Source organism: Hyperolius riggenbachi, chromosome 12, assembly GCF_040937935.1.
Source record: "Hyperolius riggenbachi isolate aHypRig1 chromosome 12, aHypRig1.pri, whole genome shotgun sequence".
NCBI lineage: Eukaryota > Metazoa > Chordata > Amphibia > Anura > Hyperoliidae > Hyperolius > Hyperolius riggenbachi.
The window spans coordinates 182,931,782-182,952,383 of NC_090657.1; the positions used below are offsets into that span (position 1 = coordinate 182,931,782).

The 20,602-nt window shown below is 47.1% G+C and overlaps 1 protein-coding gene across 1 annotated transcript in view; it reads left to right on the top strand.

Moving 5' to 3' along the window:
- Positions 1-20,602, top strand: part of MYLK2 (myosin light chain kinase 2) — a 139,660-nt gene that overhangs the window by 17,328 nt on the left and 101,730 nt on the right. The window contains exon 2 of the mRNA XM_068262018.1: positions 5,300-5,397. The gene's annotated coding sequence lies outside the window, so the exon portion shown is untranslated. The remainder of the gene's footprint in view (positions 1-5,299; positions 5,398-20,602) is intronic.

Sequence of the window (20,602 nt, forward strand, 5' to 3'; positions counted from 1 at the left end):
CACACTGGCAAAAAATCCGGATGTTCTACCCCACTTCCTATGCGGATTTTTGCGGCGATATTGGCTGGGGACACATGGGCAAGCATTTTGGAGTGGAGCAGCACAGCTGGATCCGGATCCGGAGATGTTGGCAGCATGTCGGAGGTGGAGGTGAGTGCTAAACAGCAGAGGGCCTGATTCCACAGGTCCCCCTTCTGCTGACCTCCCAGACCCCAACATTTTTTTTTTTTTTTATACAGGTTGTTACTATCCGGATCCGGACCGCAACCGTGTTCATACCGCACGGAAACCGTATGCAACCGGACCGGATCCGGACAGGAACCGTACGGTTCAGGTCCGATCCGGCTCCGGTGCGGTCCGGACATCCGGTGCGGTTTTTGCAAAACCGCAAGTGTGAACCGGCCCTTATCTCCTCCATGCTTTGGTATTGTGGTATAGGATCCGGTTTTATTAACCTCCCTGGCGGTTCATTTATTTTTGAAAATGGGCAAAAATCCTTTTTTTTTAATTTTTTTTTGTTTCATGTAAAGCTACCAGAGTGGTAGCTACATGAAACACCACTAGAGGGCGCATGTGGCCCTCTAGTGCGATCGTCGCCGGCATCTATAGCAAACAGGGGAACGCGTATATAACGCGTTCCCCTGTTTGGCCTCTCCTGTCGCCATGGCGACGATCGGCATGACGTCATGGACGTCCTGACGTCATGCGCACTCGATCCAGCCCATAGCGCTGCCCGGAACTCATTGATCCGGGCAGCGCAGGGCTCTGGCGGGGGGGGCCCTCTTCAGCCACTGCGTGCGGGCGATCGCCGCAGAGCGGCGGCGATCGAGCTGTGTGCGCGGCTAGCAAAGTGCTGGCTGCGCGCACAGCACTTTGAATGGGGCGAATCGCCCCAGCAGACCCTGAGAAATCCTCCTGTGCGGCATAGCCCGAGCTCAGCTCGGGCTTACCGCCAGGGAGGTTAAGCAGCTTGAGAGCTGGAACCCACTAGATCACTTTTTCGAGTGTTTTGGGAGTGTTTTAAATCGCTACCGATTTCCCTAAACGCTCTGTCAATGCAAATAAATGTAACAAATTCCACAGTAGCGATTGCGTTTAGCAAAATTGCAATCGCAGGACATGCAGCATTTTGGGAGTGTTTGCGCTTCAATGTAAAGTATTTAAGCACTGGCAAATCGCTCATGAATCGCCACACATAGCGATTTGTGCACGATTTTAAATTACTGCAAACTGTAAAAAAATACTAATAATTTGAAACAACCAATCAGAATTAAAGTCACAAATTGCAATCACAATCGCTGGCAAAAAGCTTACACTTTTTAAAATCACTACCAAAATCCCCTTGAAAACACTCTGCAATCTCTTACAGAGCGCTAATTGAAAACGCTAGCGATTTGCAACTTGTAGTGGGTTCTAGGCCTCAGTCAGCACTTTCTCCACTTACACAAATATTTAACAATCCTGCTTGGCTTCTTCGGGTGGTGGAAGTCAAGAGGTCTCTTTCATCTGAAGCATTTTCTTGTAGATAGCAAACTCGCATCCTTGGATCAGTTTAACCCCCCTGGCGGTATGATTATTTAAGGATTTTAGGGTCTTTTTAAAAGGTTTCATATCCTAAAATCAGGAAAAATCATGCTGCCAGAAGGCTAGCAGCAGCCCCAGCTCTCACTTACCTCACTGGGCTCCAGCGCTGCAATTTTACCTCCATCCTCTGGGTGGCGCTGTAACTCTTTGGTGAGATCGATGACTGCAATCTCCCCAGAGTGATTTAGAGCCTCGGAGGACAGGAAGGAGAACAGCTGCTGACGTCTGGATCCCCCCAGAGAGGTGAGTAAAAGTTTCCGCTGCGCTATACTCTGCATAGAGCTCCCGGGTGCTAGCCCGAGCGTACCTTGGGATTACCACCAGGGAGGTTAAAAATAACCATGTATCCATGCCTACCGTCTCCGAGTCCTTTTCAGCACTCAACTTGTACCACTTTTTGAAGTCTCTCTCTCGCAATACTAAAGATATTTCTGCTGTTACCCATTTTGAGCATTGGTCCAAACTTAGACCCCTTGATGGGGGGCTCATCTCATATCTTAGTTTATTCTATATTCTCTCAGCCACTTGAGGCAACCAAATTAAAATTATGTCCCAGTGGGAAATTGAGTTGGGTCAAACAACCGTTACAGTCTGGTCTAAATGTTGCCTCACCATAAATAGGGGAAGTAGTTATTTCTCTCATATTGAGACAGGTTTGAAGGTCCTTCACAGGATGTATATTACCCCCTACTATGCTACATGGAATGGATAACAGTAGACCTAGTGAATGTTTCAGAAAATACGGAAGAGAGGGCGACTGTGCTCACATTTGGTGGTTCTGGCCTCTGGTTCAACGCTTTTGATCTGAGATTGCCGCCCTTATTAGTACGGTCTTGGACAGGTCTGGCTCCCCTGAACCGTTTATACTTGTAACGATTGGTGTTGCAACACAGACATCTGATTATGTGTGATCTGCAGAATCACCGATAATACAGACGCTATACCTGATTATGTGGTGATCTGCAGTATCACCAATAATGCAAGTATAGCAAACAGAATAGCAAACAGAATAGCAAGGTGTATAGTGCTTGGTGCAACAGTAACTGAATAGTTTAACTAGACCTCACCAGAGGAGCTGGTGGGCGCTATTGGTTCACAGTAACTGAGTAGTTTGGCTAAACCTCACCAGAGGAGCTGGTGGGTACAAGTAGTACACAGTAATAGAATAGTTAGACTAGATCTCACCAGAGGAGCTGGTGGGCACTAGCAAAAAGCACCTCACCAGTGACAAGGGCTCACTGGTGAGTAGAGTGGCCAGACAGGCTAGGATCAATAACAGGCGGGCAGGTACAGTACAAAATCGACAGGCAAGAGAGTAGTAAGATATCAGGCAGAGTTCAGCAACAGAGTCAGATGGGCAGAAGTACAGAATCAATTAGCAAGAGCAGGGTCAGAGGACAGCCAGAGTAATACACAGAATATCAAATATACAATAATACAATAATCCTAGTCTTGTGTGAAATCCCTGGTTTCCTCCCAGATCAAAACACACCGGATACTATCTAAGGTCTGAGCGCTAACACATGAGTATTCGCAACAGCAGACAGGTTGCGAGTGAAGACTGAAGGCTTTTGAAGCAGAGGAAACCCCACGGCCACGCCCACCACCAATCAGCCAATCCGGAGCGCCGTGAGTCTCCTTTGACGTCAGCCGACCGGCTGGTCCGCTGACGCGCCTCCTCCCCACTTAAAGGTCCTGTCTCCGTGCGGTACAGCAACCCTATGAGCAATTGCCCACAGCCGCAGCTTCTATGGATGTTACAATACTGTTGTTGGGCGATAAGCCGCAGGGCTGGAAGTTCCCCCTACACCATATGGCCCATCATATAGCTAAGGCTGCCAAGCTTCATATAGCTAGAATGTGGTTGTCTGCCACACACTCAGTTTGACACGACAAAGTCCATCATCACTGACATTCTTATCTCTGAAAGGTTAATTGCAATCGTAAATTATATTACAGACGTATTCATTCAAACTTGGCAGCCTTGGCTCAACTATGTTGATAACCCAGGTCTTCGACTTTGGGTCCTTACATCATGATCCTGTATATCCTATTTGCATTGTGGTTCTCTGATATGTGCTCTTCTAATTTTCCCACTTTGCTGTCCTCCTGTGCCCTTATGGCAATATGTTATCCACTTAGAACTGTTGCTGTTGATGCTGATTATATTGGTAGTCATCTTTACTATGCTTCAATTTTTACTGTTCTCTTTTCTTTTTCACCATATATTGTCATTTTAAGTCTGTTCTGTTATTTCCCCCACGGGACAGTTCAAGTGCATCCTATGTTAAACTGAAGTTATTGTTCAATAAAACTCCTTTAAAACTAAAACTAAAAAACAGATACTTACCTAAATGACCCTTCCCGTTCTCCTCCCAGTGTCCTCATTCCCCTGCAGGCTCCAAGGTTTGAATCTACTGCCGCGGGAGACTTCGGCAATCTGAAGACCGGTGGCTCTGTAATGCGCACGCACGAGTGCGCCAGAGAGGGCGCTTGAACGTGCGCAGTACGGAGCGGCCCGTCTTCAGACGTATGAGTGCTTTCGAAGATTGCCGAAGTCTCCCCAACCTAGAAGAGAGCAGTCCACGACCAAATTGGCCGCGGACTGCTAACGGGGGAGCCGGCGGCGGAACGTGGACACCGGGAGTATAACGGGAAGGCTCATTAGGACCCAAAGACTTCTCTCTCCTTAGGTTAGCATCTGTTTTTTATTTTTAAAAAATATTCAGACTCCCTTTAATTGCAGTACATCTTCTACTGAAACGCGCATGATATAGGTAATTGTATGGGAAAAAATAGCAGAAATGTGTAAAAGTGAAATCCAAAATGTGTAATTCACAAGAGGTTCCCTAAAAAGCCAGCTTCAAACCCCACCCCTGACTCTGCCCCATTCATTCAAAATTTGGGGTGTCTAGATTTTTTTTCCATCTTGTCCAGTAAGAAGTAAGGATAAGATATTGGGTTGGCAAACCTGCCACAATGTCAACCACACAGACCCCCACCCCATTGATCTATTCAAGAAAAGGTAGAGATTTCTCATGAGAATGAGGGGCAGCTGCTACTGATTGGGATGGCTATTCAGTCCGGGGTTAAAGTTCCTCTAAGGGAAAGGGTAGGTAATGTTTTAAATGTTTGAGAAATTGTTTGCAGTCTTTGATCTGTTTTCCTTCCCTACAGAAGCAAAGTTACCCAATAAGCATTCCAACAGCTGAAGACCTCCGCTGGTTGTTGTTGCTGAATGCTGGGACATCGGCCTTATCTCACATCTCCATCAAAAAGTAGTAACATAACCCAGCCAGTGTCATTCATAATAATCATCTGTCTCCAACCTGTGCAGAAGGTTCCTATGATTGATGTCTGCTAATGACCCAACCCAGCTGCTGAAGTTTGTCCCAGTAATCCCAGGGCAGGGACTTCGGGATGGGGGGGGGGGGAGGGGGGGTCTCTGTGTCCTAATGCATGGCATTAACCCCTGCTGGCCTGCCCAGGCACACTATCTCTGCACTAGTTACAGGCAGGATGCAAGCTGACAGCACGATAAAAGCAAGGAATGGGGGGAATGCATAGAAACCACAGGGCTGCTGTGTTTCTTTAAATTCTCCAGCTGAAAGAATGGCACCTATCCGACAAGCCAGATCCAGCAGTGACAGGTGCCTGTGGTGGCAATAACGCAACCGGCAGTGTAAAGGATACCCTCTGTTCTCTCCTCCCACAGCATTGTACAACAGGCACAGCTATGTCCAGTCTATATCAGATCAGGAGCAGCGAAGACCAGACGCATCCGGCACAGACCCCCGACATCACTCCATACAGGTACCACTCTGTTTACTATTATATACAGGGACTTTGTCTAACAGATCATGTGACTTTATGCAACGTGATAGCATTTCCCCTGCTTCTATGTCCCGGTCACCATTATTACTTTCCAATAAGTTCATCCATGGGAAACCACTGAACCTGGATCGGATGTCCTTTCCCCCATGTAAAATGCTAGAGTTATAGGTTTTCATATAGTGTTGCGTTTGGGAAAGGTTACGTTATATCGCCCCGTGACTCAGGCCAGCGATTCCATCAGGAGATGTTTTAGAACTATTCTGAAGTTTTTCTTCTCGTTTCGCAGAAGATTTTCTGCTCATTTTCCGCTCAAGTCGTATGCTTTATTAGTTCCTTGGGGCAGTCTATAAACCCTGGGCTCTGGAGCCTAACCCCACCCAACATGCCCTAATCATAGAATCATAGAACCATCCCTAAAGGTGGCCATAAACTTGAAAAAAAAAATTGGGTAGGTTCGACCAGAGAAATCCTTTCGATTTTACTGCTTGATCGAATAATTTGAAAAATGTAACCAATACACTTGTAATTTACTTTTCCAACACATCCAATTAGCTATTTAACCCTGAAAATTCCAAAAAGCTATTGGTTTTTTCTCAATCAAAAGGAAAAAAATGATTTTTGTGTTTACTAAATATTCCATGATTTTTATGGCAAGGCTGGAAAATCGCTGGATCTGTTTGAATCGCGCATGGCCACTTTCAGGCTGGCCGCATAAGGGACAGTTTTAGAGAAGTGTTTTTCTTGTCATTTCTTGGAAAATTGCAAACTAACCTAAAACAGTGAGGAAATCCTACTTCATAGAAATTTGTAGTCTGACAGATTATTAGAATGGCTGATTTTTGGATGATACCGATTTTACTTCTGATCTTAGGTGAAAAAATAAACAATCTGTTATCTGCTGATAGGATCATTGCAGAGAAAAACGATCTGATTGTTTGGCCAACCACATTGTCCCTTTTGTGAGCAGCAAAACGATAAGTACACTAATCCCCCCCCATTCCCCTCCCCCTCACACACACACTTTAAAGTGGACCTGAACTCAGAACAGCATAATAACCTTTAAAGAAAAAAAAATAACATTTCTTTGTTACAACTGATAGAAATAGCAATACATCTGCAGTGAGTCTATTTCCTGCTTTCATGGAAGCAGCCATAGGGTTAACATCCTGTGTTTACAAACTAGCTGCTATGCAGAGGCTGCTGAGATTCCTGTGCTGATACAGCTGAGAGATCAAATTAGAGTTGTGATTAGTCACAGCTGAGGGGGAATTAGACAGGCTAAACTCTCTAAGTACATACAGGGCTTATTTTTCTGTTTTCCCTCTGTCCTGTGCAAGAGTTCAGGTCCACTTTACCCAAAACCAACACAAATGACTGGCTTTGAGCTAAAATGCGTAAGAACATGAAAAACATGAAAAACGTTTTAGCCATTTAGGAAAGGTTTCTTTACAGTAAGAGTGATTAAGATGTGGAATGCATTGCCACAGGAAGTAGTTATGGCAAATTCTATACCTGCATTTAAAGGGGGCTTAGATGCTTTCCTTGTGTTGAAAGACATCCATGGCTATAATTACTAGGTAATGCCCAATGATGTTGATCCAGGGATTTTATCTGATTGCCATCTGGAGTCGGGAAGGAATTTTTTCCCTTTTGGGGCTAATTGGGCCATGCCTTGTAAGGGTTTTTCGCCTTCCTCTGGATTAATCAGGGATGTCTGAGGGAGCAGGCTGGTGTCTTACTTTGTTCTCTGGTTGAACTCGATGGACTATGTCTGTTTTCAACGCAAATAACTATGTAACTATGTAACATCCCTTAACATCATCTGCTTCCCCCTCCCCGCTTTCAGTGATTGGCCGAGGCGTAATATCCTTAGCTGACGCTACTGAAATTCCCTCCCTTCTCATCCCTAAATAGAACAGAACAGCCCTCTTCGGCCAGGAGCCAAGCAGAGCGTCTGTACAATGATCAGGGATAAATTGACACTTGAAATGATCAGATACCATGCCCATTCTACCACTAACTCGGACCGTTCTACCATTGCATAACCCTAACTTTAACCCTTTAAGCATTCCAGCACTAGAATATAACCTGCACCATCATTTAGGACAACTGTAACGAGAGGGATATGGAGGCTGCTATGTTTATTGCCTTTTAAACCGTACCAGTTGCCTGATGGCCCAGCTGGTCTATTTGGCTTCAGCAGTGTCTGAATTACAACAGAAACACGCATGCAGCTAATCTTGTCTGATCTGACAATAATGTCAGAAACACCTGATGTGCTGCATGCTTGTTCAGGGGCTGTGGCTTGAAGTATTAGAGGCAGAGGATCAGCAGGACAAGCCAGGCAAATGGGATTGTTTAACCACTTAAGGCCCAGGCTATGCTGCGCAGATCTGTGCTGCGTGGGCTCTCCAGCCCACAGCACAGATCGTGTAATAGCCAGGGCGACCAGACTTCCCCCTCCCCCTTTTTTCCCCACTAGGGGGATGTCCTGCTGGGGGGGTCTGATCACCGCCGGCTTGCTGCGTGTAGCGGGGGGGGGGCTCCTCAAAGCCCCCCTCTGCGGCGATATCAGGCCTCCTTCTCTTTCCCTCCCTCCCCTCCTTCCCCTGGGCGGCACAGGACGGCGATGCGTCCTGCGCCGCCTCTGATAGGCTTCAGCCTATCAGATGCCGGCAATCCCCGGCCAATTAGAGGCCGGGGATCGCCGATCTCCTTTACGGCGCTGCTGCGCAGCAACGCCGTATGATGTTAACAGCGGGGATTTCTTCCCCGCGTGTTTACATTTAGCCTGCGAGCCGCGATCGGAGGCTCACAGGCTGTTCACGGAGACACCCTCTGTGAACTGACATTGAAAGGCCGAACGAGCGGCCGTTTCCATGGGAAACCACTTGCGACCTGCCGACGCCTATCGGCATTAGGCGGTCGTTAAGTGGTTAAAAGACAATAAATATGGCAGCTTCCGTATCCCTGTCGTTACAGTTGTCCTTTAACCTTATCATTTTGGAATTTATACTTAAACCGTCTTTTACCCATCATGCCCTTATATGTCCAGGCTGACTAGTTAGTACAGTAAATGGCTCCATGAAAAATGTAGGCTCTATGTAAATCAACATAAACTATATTAACTGGTAACCGTACACTGTACACAAGAGTTGGACTACTGTACTGAGAGGGACATGGAGGCTGCCATATTTATTTCCTGTGGAGCAATACCAGTTGCCTGGCTATCCTGCGGATCCTCTGCCTCTAATGCTTTCAAATATAGACCCTAAACAAGCAAGCAGCAGATCAGGTGTTTCTGACATTATTGTCAGATCTGAGATTAGCTGCATGCTTGTTTATGGTGTGATTCAGACACTACTGCAGCCAAATAGACCAAGAGAGCTGCCAGGGAACTGGTATTATTGTATTATTTAACAGGAGATAAATATGGCAGCCTCTATATTCTTCTCACTTCAGTTGTCCTTTAAGTATGGCTGTTTAGAAAATTGAGCACTACCGGCATTGCACAAATACTGTATTTAATATGTCCAGATTGTTTGCCAGGAAAAAACATTTCTGCATAATATAAGGGACTACCTACAGTATCAACTTAAAGATTACCCAAGGTAAACATAAACTGTTATTTTACTTTCCTAGTGCTTCTGCCAGACTCCTTAGGCATGTAGGTCCTCTTCCTCGATCTGCCGTGTGGGCTGGTACAGTGGGCAAATCAGGCAATACTGCGCATGCACTGGCCTTGATCGCACTCCTGTTGCCAGGAGCGCTCTGCACATGCACACTGTGCTAAGACTTTTAGCCGGGCATGGGCAAATGAAGGCTGTGCGCTGTTGAGCCAGTGTACGCGCAGTGGTGCATGACTGTATTAATGTAAATACATTAAAAAGGTAAATAGCGTTTTATGATACATTTATTGCAGAACGGTGCGCTATTGAAAATGCAGGGGGGCTAGTACAGGCAGCGGGGTTGGGGGGAGAGAGGCAGTGGGACACTGGAGGGAATAGGCATCGGTGGAGGATGTGTGCAATATGCATACATTACCTTGTCCTGGGCCGCCGATCGCTCCTTCCCTCCGCTCCTTCACTTCCTAGTTAGTTTGCTGTAGTCCTGCAGCCAGCCAATCACCATGCGGGGACTGAAACCCACATGGTGATTGGCCGGCTGCAGGACTACAGCAAACTAACGAAAGAAGTGAAGGAGCGGAGTGAAGGAGCGATCGGCGGCCCAGGACAAGGTAATGTATGCATATTGCACATATCCTCCACCGATGCCTATTCCTTCCAGTGTCCCACTGCCTCTCTTACCCTTCTGCTATATAGATTTAAGATTGTATCATTAGTGGGCACCTTAAAGGACTTACGAGGCGAACACACAAAAAAAAGTAAATTACCTTATGGCCATTGCAGTGGTCATAGCAGACTATCAGCGCCTGGCCTGTCACTGTGTGGCCCTCTGTTAGCATTATCCAAGCTGTAGTTCAGGCCCCGACCCTGCCCAGGGTCGCCCTATCAATTTGCGATCAAAATCGCTGCTTTAAAAAAATCCTACGTCTGCGCAGTTCTTAGCCGCTAGTGCGGCTGCGCAGGTTCTCTGGCCTGTCCCCGGCCCGTCCTCGCTCCCTTCACTCAGCTCTGTACGTCATGTGGGCGTGCCCGCACGGCCGCCCACATGACTGATTGATGGACAAGTCAGCCACGCCCCCTCAGCCGAGACAAGCAGCGCTGAGCGTGGGGAGACGTAACTTGTCCATCAATCAGTCATGTGGGCGGCCGTGCGGGCACGCCCACATGACGTACGGAGCTGAGTGAAGGGAGCAAGGAAGGGCCAGGGACAGGCCAGAGAACCTGCGCCGCCGCACTAGCGGCTAAGAACTGCGCAGACGTAGGATTTTTTTAAAGCGGCGATTTTGATCGCAAATTGATAGGGCGACCCTGGGCAGGGTCGGGGCCTGAACTACAGCTTGGATAATGCTAACAGAGGGCCACACAGTGACAGGCCAGGCGCTGATAGTCTGCTATGACCACTGCAATGGCCATAAGGTAATTAACTTTTTTCCGTGTGTTCGCCTCGTAAGTTCTTTAAGGGCTGGCCCACACAGGCTTTGGACAGCGACGTGGTGGGGTCTGATCGCTCCCTCAATGTTTATTTATTTTTATACAAATATTTTTTTGTTTATTTTTAAAAAAAAAAATGTTCCCTTCCCTCCCTCCCTCCCTCCCAGAATCAGCCAACGACAGCGATCGGTTGTGATAGGCTTCAGCCTATGACAGCGGATCGCTCCTGAGAGTCTCAGGGGGACAGCTGTGTCACACGGCTGTCTCCAGTATAGCGCTGCCTTAGATCAAAGCACTGTACAGTGTTATTAGATGGCAGTTTCGCCGTCTAACAGTCTCCTAGCGGGAGATTGATGGCAGAGCGGAGTTCCATCATCCAAGTGGAGATCGCATGCGCCGATGGAGATGCGTACGCATTGGCACGTGTGATCTGCAAATCCCCGCCCCAGGACTTTACGCCAATCGGCGTTAGGCAGTCCTGGGGCTGGCGCCATGTCCACGCCAATCGCCATGACGCGGTCGCCTACAGGTTAAGACTACTAGAGGGACTTGGAATAGCCGAACTTTGCAGATCCTGGACACTATGTGTAGCGTCCAGGACAAGAACATAGGATCGAGCACAGCGTTTATAAGAACGAGGGGAAAAGCCGATACCGTCGCTTTTCCATCCATGAGCATGAACTGCCGCGTTTAATGCCCGTGTGAACCGCCCCTTTACTGTAAACATCTAGTGAAGACTGACATTGGGTAAAACGGACAGAAAAATGAACCTCACATGGTTAGATGGCATTTGTGAAGCTATGGCCATACTGGAGCACATCATGCGGGGGCTGATGGGCAGGCCTGGACTGTCACGGTTCAAGAGGGGACAAGGGGAGAGGAGTAACCCTACACTAACCAAATCCTCACTAACTAAAACACACTGACCCTCCGCTCACCCTGACCTCCCTCACCCATGAAACTGACCACAATCACCTGCTGAGAGACACTTCAGTCCCCCTGCAGCATGCTGACAGTATACAGCCCTCAATCAAACACTTTCATCCGGCAGTCAGCATTATTTATACTCATCAGTGACTCTAATTAATATTGGCACACGCAGCTCACTCAGTATGACCTGGCTGACTGAGTTTGCAATGCCAACTTCTTGTCCTAATATAAGACACTGTTTGCCTAACTGGACAGCAGTGTGTTTCTCTGGATGCACTCTGGTCTCCTGCTGAGATATCCACTCACTGAGCCACAAAAGCCAGAGACACAAGCGGCCATTACCGCAATTACATGTATAATTATGTATTTACTGTGTATATAGCAGTGACATCTTCTGCAGCACTTTACATAGTACATAGTCATGTCACTGACTATCCTCAGAGGAGCTCACAATCTAATCTCTACCGTATTCAAATGTCCTACCATATTATTATGCATTTATATAGCACTGGCATCTTCTGCAGCACTTTACAGAGTACATAGTCATGTCACTGACTGTCCTCAGAGGAGCTCACAATCTAATGCCTACTATAGCTATAGTCTAATGTCCTACCATATTATTATTATGTATTTATATATGGCTGACCTCTTCTGCAGCACATTACAGAATACATAGTCATGTTACTGACTGTCCTCAGAGGAGCTCACAATCTAATCCTACCATAGTCATAGCCTAATGTCCTACCATATTATTATTATGTATTTATATAGTACTGATATCTTCTGAAGCACTTTACAGAGTACATAGTCATATCACTGACTGTCCTCAGAGGAGCTCACAATCTAATCCTACCATAGTCATAGCCTAATGTCCTACCATATTATTATTATGTATTTATATAGTACTGATATCTTCTGAAGCACTTTACAGAGTACATAGTCATATCACTGACTGTCCTCAGAGGAGCTCACAATCTAATCCTACCATAGTCGTAGCCTAATGTCCTACCATATTATTATATTATGTATTTATATAGCACTTACATCTTCTGCAGAACATTACGGAGTACATAGTCATGTCACTGACTGCCCGCAGAGGAGCTCACACTCAAATACTTTCCAATCCACAGCAAATCCACAGCAAATATCACTCTCTAATCCATAATGCAATTATTATGAATGTCTGATTTTGCTCCCCCAAAGAGATATAAGGATCTTCTGCTTTCCTACTATTTACAAACTCATCTTAATGGCAACTGCCTGTATACAGTGCTGCCCATAATTATTCATACCACTGGCAAATTTTGACTTAAAGTTACTTTATTCAACCAGCAAGTAATTTTTTTGATGGAAAATGACATAGGTGTCTTCCCAGAAGATAAGACAATGTACAAGAGGCATTGTTGTGTAAAAACAAAAACAAAAAATTCAAATTTTTTAAAATGTATTTACATTTGAGCAAAAAGGATCACCAACTGGTGAATCTGGGCTCTGCTGGTGGCAATGTCTCAAGGCAGGCAATCCAACGGACACGTCACACTGCTGGATTCCACGAATGCAGACCAAGGAGGACACCACTTGTCCAGGTAAGGCACACAAAAGCTTGCTTGGACTTTGCAAATGTTTATCTGGACAAAGAAGAATACTTCTGGTCTTCTGTGTTATGGTCAGATGAAACAAAAATTGAACTGTTTGGTCACAGTGATGTTTCCTTCATTTGGCATAAAAAGAAGCCTTCAACCCAAAGAACACCATCCCCACTGTCAAATATGATGGTAGGAACATAATGCTTTGGGGGTGTTTTTCAGCCAATGGACCAGGGAACCTAATTAATTACAGTTAGGGCCTGTTTCCACTACAGCTAATCTGCATGCGTTTTCTGCATGCAGATTTGCATAAGCAATAGAAGTGGATGGGCCTGTTTCCACTTCTCCGGTATTCTGAGCGGTTTGTCGTGCAGAAAAAAACTGCATGGCAGACCCATCAGAATTTGCACACCATTCGCTGGTAATGTAATTAATAGGAAAACGCAAGCATTTTAGTCTTGCAGTTTTCCATGCGTTTCCGCAGGCGTTTTCGCATAAAAACCCATGTCAATGCTTACCGGCATTGACATGGTTAAAATCACATAGTGCAAACAGCGAGCAAATCCGCGTTAAAATCCGCATAGAAACGCGAACGAATCTGCAACCGCATGCGGATTTGTTGATGCGTTTTTTGTGACAGAATCGCGACGCAATGGTGGAAACGGGCCCTAAATGGCACCATAAAAAAAAGAGCAATACGTGAGGATTCTCAACGACAACATCAGGCAGTCTGCAGAGAAACTTGGCCTTGGGCACCAGTGGACATTTCAGCATGACGACCTAAACCACACAGCAAAAGTGGTAAAGAAATGGTTAGCAGACAACAACATTAACGTTTTAAAGTGGCCCAGTCAGAGTCCTAACTTTAATCCAATTGAGAATCTGTGGAGGGAGCTAAAGATCAGGGTGATGGCAAAAAGACCCTCCAACCCGAAAGACTGTGAGCTCACTGCTAAAGATGAATAGGCAACAATACCTGTGGAAAAATGCAAAAAGCTGGTCTGCAATTATGGGAAGCGTTTGATTGCTGTAATAGCCAATAAAGGCTTTTCCATTGATTATTGAGAAGGGTATGAATAATTTTGGACTGGACACTTTTTGCTCAAATGTAAATAAAAGCTGAGAAATGTTTTTTTCCCACAATGCCTCTTGTGCTGTCTTATTATCTTTTAGGAGACACCTATATCATTTCCCATCAAATAATTACCGGTTGAATAAAAGTAACGAAGTCAAAATTTGCCAGGGGTATGAATAATTATGGGCGGTACTGTAGCTCTTGTTCAGGGTCTATGGCTAAAAATATTAGAGGCAGAGGGTCAGCAGGAGAGACAGGCAATCTGCATAATTAATAATAAACAAGTCAGCATCCATATTCCCCTCATTTCGGGGTTACCTTTAAAGGGGCAAATATCATTGCGGCCTATAGGATGCCCAAATTACCAGGCAGACAGTGTGCCCATTTAACTGCTTAGGACTATTGACTCTCTTGTTAACCACTTGCCGACCGCCTACTTCATATTGGCGGCGGCAAAGTGGCAGCCCCAGGACCACGTAACGCAGAATGGCGTCGGGTCCTGGGGGAGGGGATTGCGGGCGATCGCGCGCGCGGACTGCGCGCGCATCGCCGGCATTAGGCTCCGCCCACATGTGACGTCAACCCGCCGGCCAATCAGCAGCGCCGGCGGGTTGCAACTTTTTGAAATGGCCAATTGAAAGTGTATAATACGCTTTGTTAGGTAAACAAAGCGTATTATACACGCTGCCTCCTCCCTGGTGGTCACAGCGCTCGATCGACCACCAGAGAGGAAGGCAGCACTGTGAGTCCAAATGCCAGCACACTGATCCTGCCCCCCCTGCACACTAATCGCCCACAGCACCTATCAGACCCCCCCCTGCCCACCCCCTGACAGCACTGTTTGCACCCAATCACCCCCCTAATCACCTATCAATCACCCCCTGTCACTAACTGTCAACGCTATCTTTTAGATCAGGTCCTAAACTTCCCCCTGGGGGCGCCTGATCACCCCCCCACACCCTCAGATCCTCCCCAGACCCCCCCCCCAGACCTCCCCCCCCCCTGTACTGTATACAGCTATTCTCTGTAATCACCTGTCAATCACCTGTCAATCACCCATCGATCACCCCCTGTCATCACCTGTCACTGCCACCCATCAGATTAGACCCTAACCTGCCCTTTGCGGGCATCTGATCACCCACCCACACGCTCAGATCGCCCACAGGCCCACCCTCATAACACCTACCAAGTGCATTGTTTACATCTTTTCTCTCCTCTAAACACCTACTGATCACCCATCAATCACCCATCAATCACCCCCTGTCACTACCTGTCACTGCTACCCATCAGATCAGTCCCTAATCTGCCCCTTTTGGGCACCCAATCACCCGCCCACCCCCTCAGATTGCCCTGAGACCCCCTCTGATCAACTTGCCAGTGCATTGCTTGCATATATTCTACCCTGTAATTACCTTCTGATCACCTATCAATCACCCGTCACCCCCTGTCACTGCTACCCATCAGATTAGACCCTAATCTGCCCCTTGCGGGCACCCAATCACCCACCCGAACCCTCAGATCGCCCACAGACCCCCCGCCAGTGCATTGCTTGCTTATTTTCTCCTCTGTAATTACCTATCAATCACCCCGTCACCACCTGTCACTGCAGGCTCCTGATCACCCTCCCCCCTGCCCTTATATCTCCCTCTGATCACTCCACCCTGCCCTAGATCACCCCCCTGCCATTGTGTATATCTAATCTCCTGTCTGTAACGCTTGATTGTGCTTTGATTGGCTCCAATTGTCTCAATTGCCCTGTGACTGACTTAGATTGTCCCGTGATTGGTTTTTGATTGTCCTGTGATTGGCTTCGATTGTGCTGTGATTGGCTTCGATTGTCCCGTGATTGGCTTCGATTGTCCCGTGATTGGCTTCGATTGTCCCGTGATTGGCTTCGATTGTGCTGTGATTGGCTTCGATTGTCCCGTGATTGGCTTCGATTGTCCCGTGATTGGCTTCGATTGTCCCGTGATTGGCTTCGATTGTCCCGTGATTGGTTTTCGATTGTATTGTGATTGGCTTCGATTGCCCCGCGATTGGCTTTGATTGCGCTGACTGGCTGTGATTGCCCTCTAATCACTCTTATTGGCTCTAATTGTGTTGTAATTGCCTTGATTGCCCTCTGATTGTCTGTGATTGTTTCTGATTGCCCCCATTGCTGTCTGATTGCCCCCTGATTCCCCCCCCCCCCCCCCCCGGTCACTATCCTAGTGATCTAAAAATAGTGTTTTTAGTATCACTAGTGTTAACAGTTAGGCCAGTTAGCTAGGCCCCTGTGTTAGTGTCAGTTAGCGCTCAGCCCACCGCACCACAGTCACTAATTAGTCGCTGATTAGCGTCATCACTGTCGCTAATCAGCATTGGTACTATATAGTATCTGTAAGTGATCATTACTGATCGCACACAGATCTATATTGGGGTCATTAGGATCCACTAAAAACGCAGTGTTTGCCGATCAGGCCTGATCGTTCGCCTGCACTTGCGTTCAGCCTGCCCCACCGCAGTGACAGAATTTTTTTTCTGATCACTGCAAAAAACACTGTACAATAGCTGTGGCACTGTAAAGATCAGTTTTGATTTTTTTTTTCCAAAACTCAGTGACCACAGCTTTCTGCTCCGCAAGTACTCCCTTTTGCTAGGTAGGTGCTCTTTTTCCTGGGTAGTCTCAGAGGAATACCCCCTAAATTTAGCAGCCCACCATGGCAAGAAAGGGGTATTCCGATGATGAGGTTCTCAGGTACATGGCCCAGTCGGATGAGGACGATTGGGACATCTCATCCGACGAATCTTCTGGGTCAGAGTACGAACCTGTGGACAGCAGTGGCTCGCTGACCGATAGCGATAACGAGGTTGAGGTCCCGGCTAGAGCCAGGCGTACCACACCCCATGTCACTGGACCGCAGGTGGCGCAGGATCTGCCTCAAGGGCAGCAGAGTGGTGCTAGCGCTGGTCTGAGGTTTCATGGTGAGGCATACACCAGCAGCGCAGCATCTCTTGGACCTGGCACCAGTACTTCCGTAGACCCTGGTGAAGTGGTGAGCACCAGAAGGGAAGTTGAAACTGGTTCGGTGGCACGTGCATTAAGACCCGAGTCGCAGCCACCAAGAAAACGGGCCCGTACTACCCATAGTCTTCCAGAGGTGCTGGCAAATCCCAATTGGCAATCCCCTGGTTCCGCCGCACCCGTACTGCCCCCTTTCACCGCCCAGTCTGGAGTCCAGGTGGAGACAGATAATCTAGTAACGGCCCTAGACTTTTTTCATCTGTTCTTCACCGAGGATCTCTACGACTTAATTGTGGCTGAGACCAACCGTTATGCCACACAATACATCACCGACAACCCGAATAAGTACTATTCCCAGGCTTACCGGTGGAAACCACTCCAAGTTTCCGAACTTAAAACTTTTTTGGGCCTTCTCCTTAACATGGGTCTAGTCAAATTGAATGTATTGCGGTCTTATTGGTCTACGCGCCCAATATATCACCTGCCCATGTTCTCTGCTATCATGTCCAGGACACGGTTTGAGATGATCCTGCGCTTCCTGCACTTCAATGACAACACAACCTGTCATCGGAGTGACCACCCTGCTTATGACCGGCTCCACAAAATTCGGCCCCTCATAGACCACATGTCATCAAAATTTGCAGATGCTTATACCCCTGAACAGCACATTTGTGTAGACGAGTCCCTCATACATTTTACCGGGCGCCTTGGCATCAAACAGTACATCCCAAGCAAGCGCGCCCGGTATGGGGTGAAACTGTATAAGCTCTGTGAAAGGGCCACAGGCTATACTTATGGTTTTAGGGTCTATGAGGGAAAAGACTCAAAATTGGAGCCGGTCGGATGCCCTGACTACCTGGGGAGCAGTGGCAAGATTGTGTGGGACTTGGTGTCACCTTTGTTCCAGGAGGGGTACCATCTTTATGTGGACAACTTCTACACAAGTGTGGCCCTCTATCAGCATTTAAAGATAGAAGGGATCCGCTGCTGTGGCACCGTGCGGCCTAGTCGCCGGGGCTTCCCCCAACGGCTCGTTAGTACCCGGCTTGCACGGGGGGAGAGGGCTGCCTTGTGTACAGATGACCTGCTCGCGGTGAAATGGAAGGACAAGAGGGACGTTTACCTTCTGTCCACCATTCACACAGACACGACAGTCCAAATTCAACGGGCAACTGAGGTCACTGAAAAACCTCTCGCCGTCCACGACTATAATGCTTACATGGGAGGGGTGGACTTCAATGACCAGATGTTAGGGCCCTATTTAGTTTCCCGCAAAACCAGACGCTGGTATAAAAAAGTGTCTGTTTATCTAATTCAATTGGGTATTTACAACAGCTTTGTTCTCTACAGTAAGGCTGGGAGAACTGGAGCGTTCCTTAAATTCCAGGAAGACATCGTTATGGAACTCCTGTATCCAGGAGGTGCCGTGGCCCAACCCCAAAATGCAGTTAGCCGGCTGCATGAAAGGCACTACGCCTTTCCCATTCCGTGTGGCCCAAATCAACGCACCCCAAGAAAACGTTGTCGTGTCTGCAGCAGGGCTGGAACAAGGCGTGACACCTCTGTTTACTGTCCCATGTGTCCTGACCAGCCTGGTCTATGCCTAGGGGAGTGTTTCCAGAGGTATCATGAGCAGATACACTTTTAGAGAGTAGGGAACTCCAAACATAGCAGTAGGCACACAAGGGTCTCTGTGCTATTTCACACTGGCGTGATGCGTTAGGGAAAATTGCCTAGCGAAAGTCACACTTTGCGGTCCCCCCCCTACGCCGGAAGTGCTTGACTTAACGCTAGTGCATGCCTACTGCCTACGTTACTGGGTGGCTTCTGTGGCAATTTGGGTCGGCCCGGAAGTCATGTTAGTCTACGGCGACGCAGTTACTTACTAGGCCGAATGCGATTACTGTCGAATGCTACTCTAGCGGTATTCTCTGAAGGTCTGTTTGGGGCGATGCGGTGCGCGCGACCCACCGGATACGCCAATATGCAGTGTGAACCCAGACATCAGGTTTCCAGAGACCCTAATACACAGTGCTGCCAGAAACCTCTCCTTTCACTTGGGACAAAGTGCATAATGTACTTCGCCACATCTCTGTGCGATTTGCACTTTGCATATTGTCCCATGGGGGACGAGAGGTTTGTCCTCAGAAAGGTAAGAAAAAAAAAAACAAATAAAAAAAACAGGTAAGCAAAAAAGTTAATGTTTGGTTCCCAATGTTAATGTTTGGGTTAAAAATGTTCATTAAAGTTTATAAAAGTTGATGTTAATGAAGTTATTGCTTTGCTGCTTGCTTGTTTTTTTTGTGTGTGTTTTTCTCTCTTTTTTCCATCCTTTACCCTTCCAGGTGGACCGACCGACCGACCAACCAGCTGCAGCACTGATGGTGCATCCTGACAGAAGCATTGTGTGTCTGTCAGATTACACACAAGTCGGTGCATGCAGCGCTGCAGGACGAGATTTCTCCTCTGCAGTAAAAAAGATACGTTTGCCGAGGCATATGAGCTGAGGGGTGGTGTTGGAGCTCCTATGCTTTGGCAAGCACTTTGTATCAAAAAAGAACTCTGGCAATGATTTGTTCATCCACATCGATCGGTGTGAATGGATAAATCGGCTTTGCCAGGGCATACGAGCTGAGTGGGTGGACGTTTTTGGGTGGCAGCTCCTATGTCCTGGCAGACGCCTTCCCCTCTTTTTTTTCACATTTTTTTGGCAGATATTTTTTCATCCACATTGATTGATTGATTGACTGTCATTTTTCCTTTCAGCCCAGAGTGCAGTACCCGTATGCCCAAAATAAGGAGTATAGCAGAAACTCCTAATACTGGCCATACATGTAATGATTGCAGAGACCCTAAAATGCCAGGACAGACCCCACGAATGATGCCATTTTGGAAAGAGGACACCCCAAAGTATTACGTGAGGTGCATGGTGAGTTCATAGAATATTTTATTTTTTTGTCACAAGTTAGCAGAAATTGTTGTATGTTTTTTTTCACAAAATGTCATTTTCCGCTCACTTATGACAAAAATTTTTTTTTTCTATGAGCTCACCATGCCCCTCATGGAATACCTTGGGGTGTCTTCTTTCCAAAATGGGGTCATTTGTGGGCTTTGTTCACGGTCCTGGCATGTGGGGGGGTTGCTAAATTGTGAGCACCCCTGTAAAGCCTAAAGGTGCTCATTGGACTTTGGGCCCCTTTGCGCAACTAGGCTGCTAAAAAAGTGTCACACATGAGGTATCGCTGTACTCAGGAGAAGTAGTATAATGTGTTTTGGGGTGTATTTTTACACATACCCATGCTGGGTGGGAGAAATATCTCTGTAAATCACAATTTTTTAATTTTTTTACACACAATTGTCCATTTACAGAGATATTTCTCCCACCCAGCATGGGTATGTGTAAAAATACACCGCAAAACAAATTATACTACTTCTCCTGAGTATGGGAATACCTCATGTGTGGCACTTTTTTGCACCCCAACTGCGCTAAGGGGCCCAAAGTCCAATGAGTACCTTTAAGATTTCACAGGTC